This window comes from Panthera pardus, unplaced genomic scaffold (assembly GCF_024362965.1).
Source record: "Panthera pardus isolate Hobbes unplaced genomic scaffold, ASM2436296v1 HiC_scaffold_20, whole genome shotgun sequence".
Classification (NCBI taxonomy): domain Eukaryota; kingdom Metazoa; phylum Chordata; class Mammalia; order Carnivora; family Felidae; genus Panthera; species Panthera pardus.
Window position 1 is genome coordinate 23017201 of NW_026526766.1, and position 18141 is coordinate 23035341.

Consider the following 18141-nt stretch of genomic DNA (forward strand, 5'->3'; position numbering starts at 1 on the left):
TTACCCAGCTCAGCCCCGGCCGTAATCCCCGAATTGTGAGCAAATGAAATGTCCATTGTTTTAAACCATGAAATTTTGGGGTGGTTTCTCATTTCACACAAAATAGTTGCTGGTATGGTAACAGAGAAGCATTGAAGATAATGGCCCGGTGACTCTGCTTTCTGGGACAGCATCCTGCAGAGAGAATGTGCAGGCCTGGGACTATGGCAAGCTCTGGTCATAACCTTGCTCTTTTCCTTTTTGCTCTGTGGCCTGGGGCAAGTTATTTAATCTTTCAGGGCCTCAGTTTTGTTATCTGTAAAATGAGAAAAATATTTCTTCCCTCACAGTATAGTTAAAGGGGATGAGTGAAAGTTTGGGGCACATAATAAGTATGGACCAAACAAGAGTTCTGTTCCACTTCATCCTTGTGGTTCCCTCCCTCACTGCCCCCCGCCTCTTGGGGTGTGACCTAATCTACATTAATTCTCAAGGGCAGTCCTGTGACCTGCGAAAGCCCATTATTTCTTAGGTCAATTTTGAACTGTGTATTTTATAAACAATCACTACATTTATATGAAAAAGAAGTAATCCACTAAATTCTAAGTGGTGGATTTTTTTTTATGATGGTAGGTTTTGGCGCCAATGTGCATGTGTCTACATGCCGGAACTTCTGCACTGGCTCCTCTGGAGTACCACAGCAGTTTATTAGACTAAGCTTGGGTCGTGAAGGAACGTTACATTCGGTTTATTTTAGTGCAGGAGGGGTGAAGGCACACACTGTATTTCCATTAGATTTTCACAAAAAAGCATTACTATCTCAATTGTTTGTAAGTCCACTTAGGCAAAAAATGCACATTTTTTTAAAGTTGATTTTGAGAGAGAGAGAAAGAAAGAGAATGCAAGTGGGGGGAGGGGCAACAAGAGAGGGAGAGATAGAAGCCCAAGCAGGCTCCAAGCGGTCAGTGCGAAGCTCATTGTGGGGCTTGATTCCAGGAACCACAAGATCATGACCTCAGCTGAAACCAAGAGTCAGATGCTTAACTGACTAAGCCACCCAGATTCCCCAAAATTGCACATTTTGAGGTGTACTGGGTAAAATTTGGTGCTTATTGAACCTCTGCCTTCATACTAGAAGGCAAATTAGGGCCCTGGAAAGAAAGTCCTATATTGAGTGTGTGAATTATGTTAAAACTGTACAGACTCCAACTTTCCAAGCCCTCTGAGAGAAAACACACACACACATACACACACACACACACTCACATGCACACCCATATATGAAAGAGAGGATTAAGGAGAGAAGAAGTCACCCTGCTTGGCCTCAGTTTCCAATTTGTAAAATGAGATAGCCAGACTAGAAGGTTCTCCAAGGTCCTTTCCAGCTCTGAGTGTAGGAGACAATCTCAAATCCTGTGCCTGTATTAGCCCTTTGTGGACAGGGAGATTAAAAACACAGGTGGCTCTCCTGCAAAACTTTAATTGCAGAGCTTTAATTAGAAAAAGAATCAAAATACTCTTTCAGATTATGTTTTCTTAATTTTATTTTTAATTGTGTTTTTATTGTTTCCATTTTATTTTAAGAGAGAAATGAAAGCTGCAGTTTGCTGAAGTGCTGCCCCCGTTTCCCTGCTTTACAACTGCCTTAGCAAGGTAACGTAAAACAGTTTCTAAAATGTATTTTTAATGAGAAACCAAGGTCCCTGAAATTTGTCGTCAACATTTTTTTTTCCCCCTTTAGACCTCTTATGGGGCTCTGGAGTTTCCATAATTCATTGCCAAGAGCATGGCAAAGGATTTTGGCTTAGTTTAGTAATTACCTTGTGTTAGTCTCACTCAAAGTTCTTTTTCTCTTAATGGGTTAGGAGAGCCATTCAGAGGCTTTGATTCTAGTAATTAAAGTTGCAATGGGAGGGGGACCTGTATGGCTCAGTTGATTAAGTGTCTGACTTCAGCTCAGGTCATGATCTCAACAGCCCGTGAGAGTTCAAACCCCACATTGGGCTCTTTGCTGACAGCTCAGAGCCTGGACCCTGCTTGGGATTCTGCGTCTCCCTCTCTCTGCCTGCTGCCCCTCTCCACTTGCATTCTCTCTCTCTCTCTCTCTCTCGCTCTCTCTCTCTCCCTCTCAAAAATAAACAAAAAAAAAAAATATCTGATGGGCAGGGAAGCTGAAGGTGCATGTAATGTTTAGCCTATTAAAATGGCCATATCCAGAGCTTACACAGGGTAAATTCTTACCAGAGACTCTGAATAGGGCAGGTCAACATGGAAGAAGGCATGAGAAAATGACAGAGCTGAGGGAAGTCTGGGAGTATCTTTCCCTCTCCAAATTAGGTCCCACAATTAGAGTGGACATTTTTTTTTTTTGCCCCCCGTCATGGCATGAGGGAAAGATCTTCCCAAGTCTCCCTGTGTGCTTCCAGAATGCTGACTCACTCCCAGACTTCAAGGTGGAGCATGCAAATTAGACCATAGTTTCTCAAACTTTCTGTGGTGGAGGACCAGTTTGCTTCCTCCCCCTGCTCCCCCATGTACTCTGGGCTGATACTTGCCTAAGATACAATGCAAATGAATCACGAAAACAATGACACACAAAAAAAAGACAAACAAAATACAAACGTTGGATTTTAATTATTAGATTTAATTACTCTGTAAAATTGCAATAGAAGGTTCTAACCATCCTCAATTTCTATACTTGGTGCAGATGGTGACAAAAATGTGGGAACAAGTACTGGCCCACGGACCACACTTTGAGTAGCGCTGGCTAAGACCAGGGCAACAGTATTTTCTGGTTCCCAGTAATTATTTCAAGGGTGTTCTTATGACCTGAGCTAGTCCCATTCACCTGAATTTTGGGACTTAATTGAGAACACCGGGACAACAATTCTGTTTTTCTGGCTGGATACCATCTTGGGACCGCAAGAGAAGTGGCTTGAGAATGAGTCAATACTGAGAAAGCAGAACCAAGGGATAGTGAGTCAGAAGCTGGATCTTCTCCTCTATTGCAGAGGAGTATAAGCCAATAAATTAAAATTAAGGAAGCCAGAATTCATCTGGTTTTCTATCATCTGCAAGGGAGCCTTATGTGATACAGTGATTAATTTGCATATTTCCTCATGAGTTCTCAACAGCTTCTCTTTTGCCAGCCGCTTACATAGATATCTGGGTATGCCATTCTTTTGGTTATGAAGCTTCCCATGGCCTTAGCTTCCCACTGTGCTCAGCACAAAGTTCAAGTTCCTTAAACCGTCATTCAAAGGCTTTCATAGCAATTTCCCTTCTTATTTTTCAGCCTGTTTTTTGCTACTCTCCTCCTCAGGCACATACCTGTATATCATATTCCATTGTACAGATATACCATGTTTTGTTTATACATTGATTTGTTTGATTTGTTAAATATTTGGGTTATTTCTGCTTTTTGGCTATATTGATTGAATAAATCTGCTATGAACATTTCTCTACATGTTTTGGTGTGGATGTACATTTTCATTTCTTGCTTATTCATTTTTATAACTACTTAAAGTCAGACTTCGTCTAAGCATGTCTCTTTCTTAGATTTGGGGAGTAAAACCATATTTGTTCCCTATGAAATGAGGTCTCTGTGGTCTAAATGCAACTTTTATCAAATATCTGGGTGTGTGACCAGACATGTGTTTTTATATATGTTACATAGGTTTACTCTTGTTCCCACTGGCTGGATTGCATTTACTCTTCCCACACATTTTTCTGACTTTCTAAGATTAGAATGTTGAGAACATAAGGTGTTCTTTATTCTTAAATGTTAAACATTATGCACCACCACCATTCCTCCTGATTCAAGGGCTAATTTTGCAAGTGTTAGCAGGAGGGCAAATTGATGCACCCAGATATTTAATAAAAGTTGCATTTAGACACCAGAGATCGCATTTCACAGGGAACGAATATGGTTTTACTCCCCAAATCTAAGAAAGAGACATGCTTAGATGAAGTCTGACTTTAAGTAGTTATAAAAATGAATAAGCAAGAAATGAAAATGTACATCCACACCAAAACATGTAGAGAAATGTTCATAGCAGATTTATTCAATCAATATAGCCAAAAAGCAGAAACAACCCAAATATTTAACAAATCAATGTATGAACAAAACATGGTATCTGTCCAATGGAATATAATTTGCCAAAAAATGGCATGTTACATGTTACATCATGGACACATTTTACATGTTACAACATGGGTGATACATGTTACCACGTGGATGAAGGTTGAAACATTATGAAAGAAGCCAGATATAAAAGGTCACATGTTGCATGATTCCATGCATACAATGTCCAGAATTGACAAATCCATAGAAAAAGTAGATTAGTGGTAACCTAGGGGGTGGGCAGGAGGAATGAGAAGACTGAAGGATGCATGAAACCTATGGGGAAAAACTTCTGTTTTGAATAATGAAAAAGTTCTAAAGTTGACTGTGGTGACTGACTGCACAACATTGTGAATACACTAAAAGCCACTGAATTGTACACTTTTAGTGGGTGAATTGTAGGGTATGTGAATTAAGTCTCAATAAAGTGGTCTAAAACAAAAGATTATAGGAGCTTTATTCATACTTGCCAAACCTGGGAAGCAGCCAAGGTGTCCTTCCATAGGTGAGTGGATAAATCAACTCTGGTTTCTCCAGACAGTGGATATTATCCAACGCTAAAAGGGCATAAGCCACTAAGTCATGAAAACACATGGAAGATCCTTAAATGCTTATTACTAAGTGGAAGAAGCCAATCTGAAAAGGCCACACACTGTATAATCATACGATATGAAAGTCTGGAAAAGAAACAACTCTGAAGACAGTAAAAAATCAGTGGGTGCCAGGGATAAGGGGGCAAGATGGGATGAATAGGCAGAGCACAGAGGATTTTAGGGCAGTGCAACTACTCTGTGTGACACTACAGTGGAGGACACATGTCATCACACATGTTCAAGCCCATAGAACGTCCAACACCAAGAGTGAACACTAATGTAAAGTATGACTTTGAGTGATAGTGATGTGTCAGTGTAGGTCCACTGATTGTAATAACTGCCCCATGCTGGTTCTGGGCGTTGATAGTGGGGGGAGGCTGTGTGTGTGTGGTAGGGAGGAAGAGGGGCATATGGGAACTCTGTACTTTCTGCCCAATTGTGCTGTGAACTTATAAAACTGCTCTAAAACTGCTCTACAGAAAGAAAAAGAGGAGGAGGAAACAGAAGAAAGAAGAGGAAGAAGTCCCGAATACCTCACAAGGTTCAGCTCAGTTGGCACCTGTTGTAAAAATTTCTCTGGCCTTCTCTCTTCTCCTTCCTGGGAGAAGAACTGATTACTCTGATTTCTGCGTTTTCATTATGTTCTTATTCCTACTTCCTTTACTGTTCATACCACTTTTCGTAGCCATTTACAGGACTCACTAAACTATGACCTGCCCAAGCGTTGAGGCGATACCATATTTTGTTGATATTTCTACTAGAAATACTACACTGTAGAGTTCTAAAAGTTTGGTGTGTGAATAACGAGAGACTACTTACAGCCAGCTAGTATTTTAAATGCAGTTTAAACAGATTTTGCCCGAGACTCTGTTCTACAGGCTTTCTGGAATCCTGAAAATAGCCATTCCCCATGTGGCTCATCCCAGGGACAGTGATGAGGATGGGAAAAAGAGAGAGCATTGGGGACTGGTCCTAGAAAATGGAAAAGATATGAGAATCTTAAACCAATGAATTCTCTAGACTTATCTATATGGAGTCTCTTCAAATACAAGCATATCATTCTCCTAGAGCTTTTGGAAAATACTTCTCCTTGGAGACAGTCTAACCTAGTGCAGTGTGAAGTCAAGGACCAGACTTTTGTGTGGTGACACAGGTCAGCTGGGAACATGTCACAGCTGACATGTGAGAACATGCTCACAGCTTACATGTGAGAACACCTCACTCTACCAAAAGCCATCTCTGCCACCTCTGGATGGCTGCCTGAAATGCTCTGTGAGAGCTTTATATTAAGGCTTAGGAGTTAGATGTATATGAACTGTGTGAGATGTATGGAATTTTAAATTTTGTTATTCATTTATGCCTTCTTGAGAGTCATACATAATCCAGTTCTGGAAAGCAGGTTCTCAGAAGGCAATAGAAGAAACCTATAAAGACATCGGTGCCAGGAGTGAAAAGGAAAAAGTACCTAAGGGGATGATAGAATAACAAGAACGTTTCTTCTCAGACTTGCCAGCATTTAATAGACAAAGTGAATATTCGTAGCCACACAACTGCTTCAATTGTAGGACTAGGGTGACTCTTTATTTTAAGAAGTCACTTAATGTTTAAAAGAGAGGTGTTGAGAACATTGGGGATTTCACTGTCAGGGCTCTGCTACTTCCTAGCTAGGTGATCTTGAGAAGTCATTTACCCTCTCTTAGCTTCAGTTTTGTTCTTTGATAAAAGGGGCAGTAGATACCTGTCCTGCTTACATCATGGGTGATTGTGAAAACTGCTTGCATCATAGAGTGATTGTGAGGTTGCTGCAAGTAAAATGCTTAGGTGTTGGCAAATCATTTATAATTGATGTTAGCATAGATATTGGCAAATCATTTGTTATTTGATGTTAGCTGTGAACCTCCCCTACTAAATATCAGTGGAGGTAATTTCGGTGCTGTCAAAAAAAAAAAAAAAATGATGTACCATCAATCCCTCATTCCTTTAAATTTTGAAGGCTCTTTGGGGTGCCTGGGTGGCTCAGTCAGTTAAGCATCTGACTTCGGCTCAGGTCATGATCTCACAGTTTCTGAGTTTGAGCCCTATGTTGGGCTCTGTGCTGTCAGTTCAGATCCGGGAGCTTGCTTTGGATTCTGTGTCTCCCTCTCCCTCTGCCCCTCCCCTGCTCACACTGTCTCTCTCAAAAAATGAATGAACGTTAAAAAAAATTAATTTTGAAGGAGTTTTTACCAGGTTCTGAAGAAAGTTTTAAGTCAAGAGGCACAAATGGCTGTCTAGGCAAAATATGCATTTGTAAAAGACAAAAGCCATTCATTGACCATCTTCTCAAAGAATCATTAATTTGTATCAGGAAATGGGAGATTTTAGACATGCAGAGAGAGCATCACTTCTAAGAAGCATGATATATTTGAGCATTTATGACCCACGGCACCTGCTGCTTCCCTCATCTATTCCAGAGATCACCTGGCATCCACACATGCAGCAGGACACCTGTCCTGTGTCCTTGTGTAACTCTTAGCCTGTGCAGGGCTTTCCCTGGAGCAGCCCCATGAGGTCCTTAAGGACAGAGACCAGGCCTTACAGGTGCTGTGTCTCCTAGTTTCCAACAGTAAATATTCCTTAAATGAAAACTTGGCTGAGTCTGTATGTCAAGGTCAGGGGGAAGTGGCGCCTCCTGGCAGAGTTTATCCTCAAGGCAGGTTACCTATTCCTGCATAATTGAAAGGAGACTCAGCTGGGCGGGTGTGAAGGCTGTCCTGCCCTTTCCCAGATGATCAAGTAATAGTGCCATGCCAGAGGTGTCAAATAAAGGACATTACAGTTTAAGAAAGACAGGACAGATTAGGAGGCAGTTCAGAGGACAGCTGGAGCTTCTCAACCCTTTTTCTTGGCAACGCACTCTTAGGAAAAGGTTAGATTTACAGAGCCCACAAGTGTAATCAGTCAGCTGAGGCTGCTCCAGACTAGGTTGTGCCCTAAGGCTATGACACTCCTAGGTCCTGTCCTGCCCCCAGAGGACTGAAGGGATCAACAGCTTAGCACCTGGTAACTTATCCTGGCCTTTGGGGAATGGTATGAACTGATGTGTTTCTCCCCAGTCATAGGTTGAAACCCTAATCCCAATGTGAAGGTATTAGGAGTTGGGGATTTGGGGAGGTGATTAGGTCATGAGGGTGAGGTACTCATAAATGGGATTAGTGCCCTTAGGAAAAGAGATCCCAGAAATCTGTCACCCACTTGTAAGGAAAAGATATACCTGTGTGTGAAAGTTGATCTCAACAGACATTGAATCTGCCTGTGTCTTGATATTGGACTTCACAGCCTCTAAAACTGTGAAAAATGCATGTGTGTTGTTTAAGACCACTCAGTCTATGGTATTTCTGGTTTAACACCCCAACTCACTGAGAAGGGATTTGTACACCTATTAGGGAATTGATGTAGAGAACAGAGACTGTATGTATTTTAAGTAGAGTAAGAAGAAGTAGGGTCAAAGTTTTATGAAAGATTGAAATAAAAGGAGAAACTACATTCTTCAACTTGAAAATACTGGATCGCTTTGTCAAAGGATCTGTGTGTGTGTGTGTGTGTGTGTGTGTGTGTAGCATGTCCCCCAATTTTTATGCAGTTTACGCTTCACTAACTTCAGAAAAGTAAGTGCTATACAGGCTTAACCCAAGATTATTTGAAGATTTAATTATTTACATTTATTTTATACTGATTTTAGTTTGGGGAATATTTAAATAATGAATTATTGATTTTAGTTGAGTTGTCCTCTCTGAAGATGGTAAAGGCTGAGTGAACCATAAAACTAAAATGTGGTATGTAACATGTATAAAACTCAGTAAGAGTGAAAAAATTTAAGGTCTATATCTGGATTCATGGAAGGCAAAAACATTCTATAGGAAAGATGGATTTGAGGACATATGTGATCCTGAGTGTAAATTTCTGAGTACAAGCAAATATTTCTGGTACCTTTGCAGACTTTCAAGGCAGTGGAGCCGGTGAGACCCAAGTCAAGGTCTCCAAACAGTAAAGGGGCACCCAAGTAATATATAGGTTTTAGATGGAACAAGCAGAAAATTTCATTAAGTTAAGTATATGATACTCATGAAGTTTTGACATGATTGGGTGGTGGGGCAGTCCAGAGCCGATGGCCAAGAAAGAATTCTTGAAGACATCTTTGGTGCAAAAAGGTGATTTTTTAAAGCACTGGGACAGGACCCATGGGCAGAAAGAGCTGCACTATAGGTGTGAAGGGTGACTATTTTATTCAGTCGGTGGAGATAAAGTCAAGAGAGAGTTCCTAAAGGGATTTTCATATGCTGAAGACTCAGATTATTGGAGGCCTAGCTATTGTCAAGTTAAGGTTGTTTTTCCATCAGGCAAAGCATTAACATTGACAGTAGGGAGTTCCTGAACTTTAGGCTGTTGATGGGATTGCCTTTTTCTGGTAAACTGGTGAAGACTTTTATCAGTTTAGCCATTTGCTTTTTGTCCTTTCTTGTTTTGGGGTAGTTGGGACTGTCCAAGGAATATCACACATATCCCACCTTGGGGGGGGGGGTGCGGTGCTAGCTTGTGCTTGCCCCTCAGCTGCCTCATACTCCCTCATCATATCCCCTCTTTTGACCCTTAAATCTTTAAGGTTGTTGAAGGTGGAAGGTCTCACCTTCTGTACCTTCTAACTGCTGAATAGGGGCATAGAGGTGTCTCTACCTATGGGTCAATATTGACCAGATGGGGAACATAAAGGGGAGTTACTATAGTAAAGGCAGCTGAATTCAACGTGGAGAGTAAGGTGGTATCTTTGTGGTTAAAGATCATCTGTCATCGAGAAGTCACTGTAGTGATGGAGTCTTGGCACCAAGATGACAGTCGTCGAAAAAGGCAACAGATTAGGATTAGCATGACCAGAAGAATGAAAAGTCCAGCAGAGACCCTTAAGAGTCAACCATAAACCTCCCCCAAACCTGGAACTTAACCAATCACTGAAAGAGAGAAAGACTTTGTAAGGCCTCAATTTGGGTATTCATATCTTTTAAGAGCCCTGAGACATTTTTGTGATAGTCTGGGATGTATACCCAGCATTCTGTTTTAATAATAGCACGTGTGCCACCTTGGGCCACTGTTAAAACATCTAAAGCCCTTCTATTTTGTAAAACTGCTTTGTGCATCTGTGTGGCTTCAGTGTCCAGTAAGGAGATGCTGTTTTGTGAGTCATTGAGTGCCTTTATAGTGTATTTATTAAGGGCATCCATATGTCAACTTACACTTTCTAACCCTACAGATGGAGCAAACATGGATGCCAAATGATCATACCATTGGAAAACAGATCATGTCCATCTTTATTTTCAACTTGGAAAATTTCTTTTCTCACACTTAGGTCTTTCATCCATTTTGAGTTTATTTTTGTGTATGGTGTAAGAAAGTGGTCAGTTTCATTCTTCTATATGTTTCTGTCCAGTTCTCCCAGCACCATTTGCTAAAGAGACTATCTTTTTTCCATTGAATATTTTCCTGATAGTCAAAGATTGGTTGGCCATACATTTGTGGGTCCACTTCTGGGTTCTCTATCTATTCCATTGGTCTGTCTGTTTTTTGCCAATACCATACTGTCCTGATGATTAGAGCTTTGTAGTAGAGGCTAAAGTCTGGGATTGTGATGCCTCCTGCTTTGAGTTTCTTCTTTAGTATTACTTTGGCTATTCAGGGTCTTTTGTGGTTCCATACAAATTTTAGGATTGTTTGTTCTAGCTTTGAGAAGAATGCTGGTGCAATTTTGATTAAGATTGCACTGAATGTGTAGATTGCCGTGGGTATTAAATTTTAATTTAATATTTACTCTTCCAATCCATGAGCATGGAATGTTTTTCCATTTCTTTGTGTCCTCCTCAATTTCCTTCATAAGCTTTCCACAGTTTTCAGCATACAGTTGAGATCTTTTACATCTTTAGGTAGGTTTATTCCTAGGCATTTTATGGTTCTTGGTGCAATTGTAAATGGGATCAGTTTCTTTTTTTCTCTTTCTCTTGCTTCATTATTGATGTATAAAAAAGCAACCGATTTCTGTATATTTATTTTGTACCCTGACTTTGCTGAATTTGTGTATCACTTCTAGCAGTCTTTTGGTGGAGTCTTTCAGGTTTTCCATGTAGAGTATCATGTTGTCTGCAAAAAGTGAAAGTTTGACTTCTTCGACAATTTTGATGCCTTTGATTTCATTTTGTTGTCTGATTGCTGAGGCTAGGACTTCCAACACTATGTTAAACAGTGGTGCGAGTGGACATCCCTGTTGTGTTTGTGATCTCAGGGGGAAAGCTCTCAATTTTTCCCCATTGAGGATATTAACTGTGGGCTTTTCATATATGGCTTTTATGATGTTGAAGTATGTTCCTTCTATCCTCACTTTCTTGAGGGTTTTTATCAAGAAAGGATGCTGTATATTGTGAAATGTTTTCTGCATCTATTGTCAGGATCATATGGTTTTTATCCTTTCTTTTATTAATGTGATGTATCACATTGATTGATTTGCAAATATTGAACCAGCCCTGCAGCCCAGGAATGAATCCCACTTGATCCTGGTGAATAATTCTTTTTATATGCTGTTGAATTTGATTTGCTACTATCTTGTTGAGAATTTTTGCATCCATGTTCATCAGGGATATTGGCCTGTAGTTATTTTTTGTGGGGTCTCTATCTGGTTTGGGAATTAAAGTAATGCTGGCTTCACAGAATGAGTCAGGAAGTTTTCCTTCCATTTCTCTTTTTGGAACAGCTTGAGAAGGATTGATATGAACTCTGCTTTAAATGTCTGGTAGAATTCCCCAGGGAAGCCATCTGGTCCAGGACTCTTATTTGTTGGGAGATTTTTGATAACTGATTCAATTTCTTTACTAGTTATGGGTCTGTTCAAATTTTCTATTTCTTCTCAGTTGAGTTTTGATAGTGTGTGGGTGTTTAGGAATTTTTCCGTTTCTTCCAGGGTGTCCAGTTTGTTGGCATATAATTTTTCATAGTATTCTCTGATAATTGCTTGTATTTCTGAGGGATTAGTTGTAATAAATCCACTAATCTGAGGGATTAGTTGTAATAAATCAATAAATCATGATTTATTTGGGTCTTCTCTCTTTTCTTTTTGAGAATCCTGGCTAGAGGTTTATTTTTTCAAAAAGCCACCTCTTAGTTTCATTGATCTGTTCTACTGTTTGTGTGTGTGTGTGTGTGTGTGTGTGTGTGTGTGTGTGTGTATTCTATATTGTTTATTTCTACTCTGATCTTTATTATTTCTCTTCTTCTGCTGGGTTTGGGGTATCTTTGCTATTCTGCTTCATGTTCCTTTGGGTGTGCTGCTAGATTCTGTATTTGGGATTTTTCTTGCTTCTTGAGATAGGCCTGAATTGCAATGTATTTTCCTCTTAGAACTGCCTTTGCTGCATCCCAGAGGGTTTGGATTGTTGTGTTTTCATTTTTATTTGTTTCCATATATTTTTAAATTTCTTCTTTAATTGCCTGGTTGACCCATTCATTCTTTAGTAGGATGTTCTTTAACCTCCATGCATTTGGAGGTTTTTCAAACTTTTTCCTGTGGTTGATTTCAAGTTTCATAGCATTGTGATCTGAAAGTATGCATGGTATGATCTCAATTCTTTTATATTTATTAAGGGCTGTTTAACATCAAAACCCTAGAGGAGAAAGCAGGCAACAACCTCTTTGACCTCAGCTGCAGCAATTTCTTATGCGGCACATCTTCAAAGGCAAGGGAATTAAAAGCAAAAGTGAACTATTGGGACTTCATCAAGATAAAAAGCTTCTGCAATGCAAAGGAAACAGTCAACAAAACTAAAAAGCAACCAATGGAATGGGAAAAGATATCTGCAAATGACATATTGGATAAAGGGCTAGTATCCAAAATCTATAAAGAAATCCCCAAACTCCACACCCAAAAAACAAATAATCCTGTGAAGAAATGGGCAGAAGACATGAGTAGACACTGTTCCAAAGAAGACATCCAGATAGCCAAGAGACACATGAAACTATGCTCAACATCACTCATCATCAGGGAAATAGAAACCAAAGCCACACTGAGATACAACCACATGCTGGTCAGAGTGGGTAAAATGAACAAATCAGGAGACTGTGGATGCTGGTGAGGATGTAGAGAAACATGAACCCTCTTGCAGTGTTCAAGGGTGCAGCTGCTTTGGAAAACAGTATGGAGGTTCCTCAAAAAATTAAAAATAGAACTACCTATGATCCAGCAACAGCACTGCTAAGAATTTACCCAAGGGATACAGGAGTGCTGTTGCATAGGGGCATATGTACCCCAATGTTTATAGCAGTGCTTTCAACAATAGCGAAATTATGGAAAGAACCTAAATGTCCATCAACTGATGAGTGGATAAAGATGTGGTTTATATATACAATGGAATACTAATTGGCAATAAGAATAAAATGATGCCATTTGCAGCAACACAGATGGAACTGGAGGGTATTATGCTAAGTGAAATAAGTCAGTCAGAGAAAGACAGATACATGTTTTCACTCATATGTGGATCTTGAGAAACTTAACAGAAGACCATGGGGAAAGGGAAGGGGAAAAATATAGTTACAAACAGAGAGGGAGGGAGGCAAACCACAAGAGATTTAAATACAGAGAACTGCGGGTTGATGGTGGGGGAGGGAGGTGAAAGTGGGTGATGGGCATTGAGGAGGGCACCTGTTGGGATGAGCACTGGGTGTTGTATGTAAGCCAATCTGACAATGAATTATATTTTAAAAAATGAATTTGGAAAGTTAGCTGGGGTAGTGATAATTTTAACCATGTGTCCAAGAATCCAGGCAAAACCTAAGGTACAATGACCTATTGATCCTGGAGGGAGGCAGGGCCATAGATTAGTTCCACATATCCAGTTAGTTCCATTTGGAGCTAGCCATCTGACCCCAGGTCGCCCTATCCAAATAGTAGCAAACCAGTTGGTAGCCTGAAGTACAATTGTTTGGGAGCATGTTTCTAGTGGTAGCCAACCTAGATAACGTGTGTTACTTGCCCAGGTATCATATGTATGATTTCTTTGTTCCTAGCCTAAAACTGCCTTTTGGCTGAGCTGTATAATGGTGGATGTGAGCCATAGGAATATATCTCAAATTTGATATGTCATTTTCAGTATAGTGATAAGTAGGGTTTTGTAACTTAGGCACTTGGTGGACATTAATTTGTGGGTTTGCAAAATCAGTTAATATTCTAATAGTTTGAGGGTATGAAAAATTCTGGTTATGTCCCCGCAAATTCCACGTTTTATTCATCATGGGCTGGGAAGAAACATTTTGATTGGTAATAGGTTTATCTTGAAATATAGTATCTTCATATATTATCTCTGAAATGTAAGCATACAGGGAGTGCCAGTTGTAACCTCATACTAGATGTACTCAACATGGGCAAAACTCCACATATCCAGCAAGCCATCTGATTTTGTAGTTCGGCATAATGCTGTGCCCACTGCAGAAAGGAATTTGTCAGCTAAGATACATGCATAGAGAATAAAGAGAAAATATTCAACCTTCATTGTCGTTTGAAGAGGAGTTTGAGATCTTCTACAGGATCACAGGAATAAGAAGGCACATTTGTTTGCTCATTGCTTCCTGTGAAGGAGGTATAGGTTTTATTCTGCATACGTGAGTCCATGAAGATTGCCCCTATAAATTTACTGCAGTGGGAATACATAATATGACCCAATATGGGCCTTTCCATTTTGGAGTTCAGTCTCCTATGTATTTGACTTCCAATCCTTTAGATAAACCATGTCTCTAGGACTTACATGGGGTGGGTTTTCAGTTACAGTTAAATCAAAATCATACTAACTTATGAATTAGATCAGCCTCAAGTGAATAATTTAATAATATATTATAATCTTCATCTACTAACAAGTCCACTGTAAGAAATGGTTTTCCATATAACAACTCAAAAGGGCTGAGTCCCAGAGGTTGCTCTGAAGTGGTTCTTGCTCTGAAAAGTCCTATTGGTAAAAGAGTAACCCAATTTTGCTGGGTCTCTAAGCTAAGTTTAGCATGGTGTCGTTTTAAAATATGATTAGCTTTGTCCGCCTTTCCAGAAGATTGTGGATGTCAAGCTGAATTTAGAAAATATTTGATTTTTAAAGCCTGTGCTATTTGTTGGGTTATTTGTGCAGTAAAAGAAGGACCATTGTCACTTTGCAGGGATTACGGAAGGCCAAATCTGGGAATAATTTCTCATAGTGAAACTTTGGTTACTACTTTGGCCTTTCCAGTTTTGCATGGAAAGGCCTCGATCCACCCGGTGAAAGTATCAACAAACACTGATAGGAATTTATAGCCTTTGCAAGGAGGCATCTGTGTGTAATCAAGCTGCCAGTCCTCTCCTGGATATGATCCACACCTTTGGTTTGGTTTAAAAGTGGGGGTGGGTGCAGACTGCACTCTCTGGGTTTACCTGTGCACAAACAACACAGGATTGGCAGACCTGTTTTATCGTAGCTGTTAAATTTTCTCCATCAAACACATTGCTGATTAAACATCTTAGAGCATCTTTGCCCAAATAGGTAGCTTGGTGTAAACCTTGTATTACCTTCCATTGATTATTTTTGGGTATAAAGATTTTTCCCTCGCTGTTAACAAACCAGTTCCGTGTATCTTTAGTGTAACCTCATTTCTGGGCTATGAGGATCTCCTGGTCTGAATAGCTTGGAGTTATGGACTCCATTGAGGTTAAGACTGGTATTAGATTTAGCGTCTGTTTATTTTGTCCTGCCAATTTGGCTGCACAGTCTGCTAAATTGTTTCCTTTAGATTCTAGGGTCATATCCTTTGATGACCTTTCAGGTGAATCACAGCTACCTCCTTATGTAGGTGTACAGCCTCAAGAAGAGCAAGAATTTCAGGCCCATATTTGATTGGGGAATTATGGCTTGATAACTGTCCCCTTTTCTTCCAAGTTGCTCCATGGTCATGTAACACCAGAAAGGCATATTTGGAGTCAGTAGAAATAGTAATTTTCATACCCTTTGCCAATTGAAGAGCATGAGTAAGTGCTATTTAGTTCAGCCTTTTGAGAAGAAGTGTTGGTTGGAAGGGCTTTTGCCTCAGTGGTCTTAATTAAACTATTGCATATCCAGCTTTTCTTTCTCCTTTATCCATGAAGCAACTACCATCAGTAAACCAACTGTCATCTACATTTTTAATAGGGGAGTCCTTTAAATCTGGCCTGCTAGAGTAAACAAGATCAATAATTTGTGAGCAATCATGCTCTATCCTGGAAGTATAAATGTCAGGTCCAGGCATAAGGGTAGCTGGGTTTAGAATCTGGCATGCTTTAAGGATTATTTCAGGCATATCTAAAAGCATAGCTTGGTATTTAGTTAGTTGGCCTCCCATCATGCATTGGTAGCCCTTAGTCTCTAGGACACTCTGGACTCGATGTGGAGTCGTCACTGTCAGGGACTGTCCCATACTAAATTTTGAGGCCTCGTCTACCAGGAGGGCTGTTGCAGCCACTGCTGGAAGACAAGCAGCCACCCTGGGGCTACTTTTCAAGTGACTTTGAAACGGAGTCCACCGCTTCTGTCTCATTTCCTAATTTCCGAGTAAGAACTCCCAAGGCTTGTCCCTGTTTCTCTGGTACGTATAAAGTAAAAGTTTTTTCCAAAACCAGGGCTGATGAAAGCCTAACCTTTAATGTTTGAAAAGCCAGCTGGTAAGCTTTTGTCCAGAGTAAAGTTTCCTCAATTAAGGGGAAATCCAGGAATCCATATACGGCAAAAACCTGCCATACCTAGGAAAGTACTTTTTTTTTTTTTTTTTTTTTTTTTTTTTTTTGGAGTTGGGGGTCCAAGGTGTAATATAGCCTTTTTCCTGTCAAAGGACATGGTATAGTGGTGACCTGGCGTTCGCTCATATCCCAAATATTTTATCTTTTGTTTGGATATTTGCACCATTTTTGGAGAGACACGATACCCTGTCTGCCAAGAAATTAAGTAAAGTTATGGAATTGCTATCAGACATTTCTTTTGTGGGACCACAGATTGAGATATCATCCACATATTAGACTATAGTTCCTTGAGGCAGGGAGATATCATGAAGATCTTTGCTGAGTACAGCCCTGAATAAGTGAGGACTGTCTTGAAATCCCTGAGGCAGGACTGTCCAAGTTAATTGAGCAGCTTGTGGGCTAGAGGGTGAGGCCCACTCAAAGGCAAATAGTGGCTACATTTCCAGACTCAGGAATGCAAAAGAAGGCATCTTTTAAATCCAATATCGTAACCAGTTGGCATCACCGGGGATGTCAAGGTAAGGCTTTAGCTCTCCAAGTATTAAAGAGAATAAGCCACCCTCTTCTTTAGTAAGAGGAAATCTGCTTCCCAGTTTATACATTAAGTCTCATCCAAGTAATGGAGTGAGACAAGACAGAAGAACTAGGAAAACATGAGTAACCGAATGATTTTTATATTTACAGGTGAAAGGCATTGTCTGATGGCACGTTTTAGTTTCTCCTTCTATGCCAACAATTTAATGGTTAGAAAGACAAGTAGGACTGGAATGATGAATAAGAACAGAGTAAGTGGTTCTTGTATCAATAAGGAAATTGATAAACTTACCTCCCACATCCAGGATAATCTGAGGCTCAGTCATCTTGATGTCAGAGGGAGCTGGACCAGCCTCAGGGACCCATCATGTCAGATTTTCCAGTCTCAGCTCTTGGGCAGGGAAGTGAGTGCCTGACCTCCTCTTTCTCTGGAGATGAGGACAGTCTCTCTTCCACTGTCCTTCCTCTTTACAAGCAGGACATGGTCCAGGAAGAGAGCTCTTGTTGAGAAATTCTTTGTTCCAGTATCCCACTTGGTCACATCTGAAACATGGGGTCTTACCTGATCTTTTATCTGGAGCCCACCCTTGACCTTGCCCGTGGTTAGTCCAGTGTTGTTGGGAGTTCACAATAGTGGCAGCCAATATTTGAGCCTATATCTTACCCTGTAATTTAGCCCTCTTCCTGTTCCTGTCTAACTGCTATATCTCTATTATTAAAAGCTCCTGTAGCCACCTCCAAGAGGTATTGAGTAGGAGTTTGAGGGCCTAAAGCCATTTTAGTTAATTTCTGACAGATATCAGGTGCAGCAGATTGGTTTATGAAATGCAGGTTTAAAATGGTCACTCCCTCAGGTGTAGTTAGGCCCAAATTTGTATAGTCATGGATAGTTTCTACTAATTGACACTGAAATACAATGGGATTTTCATCAACTCCTTGGGTGACCCATTGAATCCTGTCACAGTATACAGGTTTAGGGAACCCCTTTTCCTTTCCTTCTATCAGGTAGATAATCATACAATCTTGTCTTTCCCTTCCATGATTATCCTCCTGGTAGTTCCCGTGGGGTTCAGTGTTTGGAGCAGCAGAGCCCCCCACTGGATAGCGTTCAC

General features: G+C 40.3%; 1 long non-coding RNA gene across 1 annotated transcript in view; it reads left to right on the forward strand.

Annotated features, from left to right (window-relative positions):
- The window catches only part of LOC128778568 (uncharacterized), a 62656-nt gene extending 57414 nt beyond the window's left edge, over positions 1-5242 (forward strand). The window contains exons 3-4 of the long non-coding RNA XR_008424158.1: positions 1564-1632; positions 5175-5242. This is a non-coding gene — a long non-coding RNA (uncharacterized LOC128778568). The remainder of the gene's footprint in view (positions 1-1563; positions 1633-5174) is intronic.
- Positions 5243-18141: the final 12899 nt, after the last annotated feature.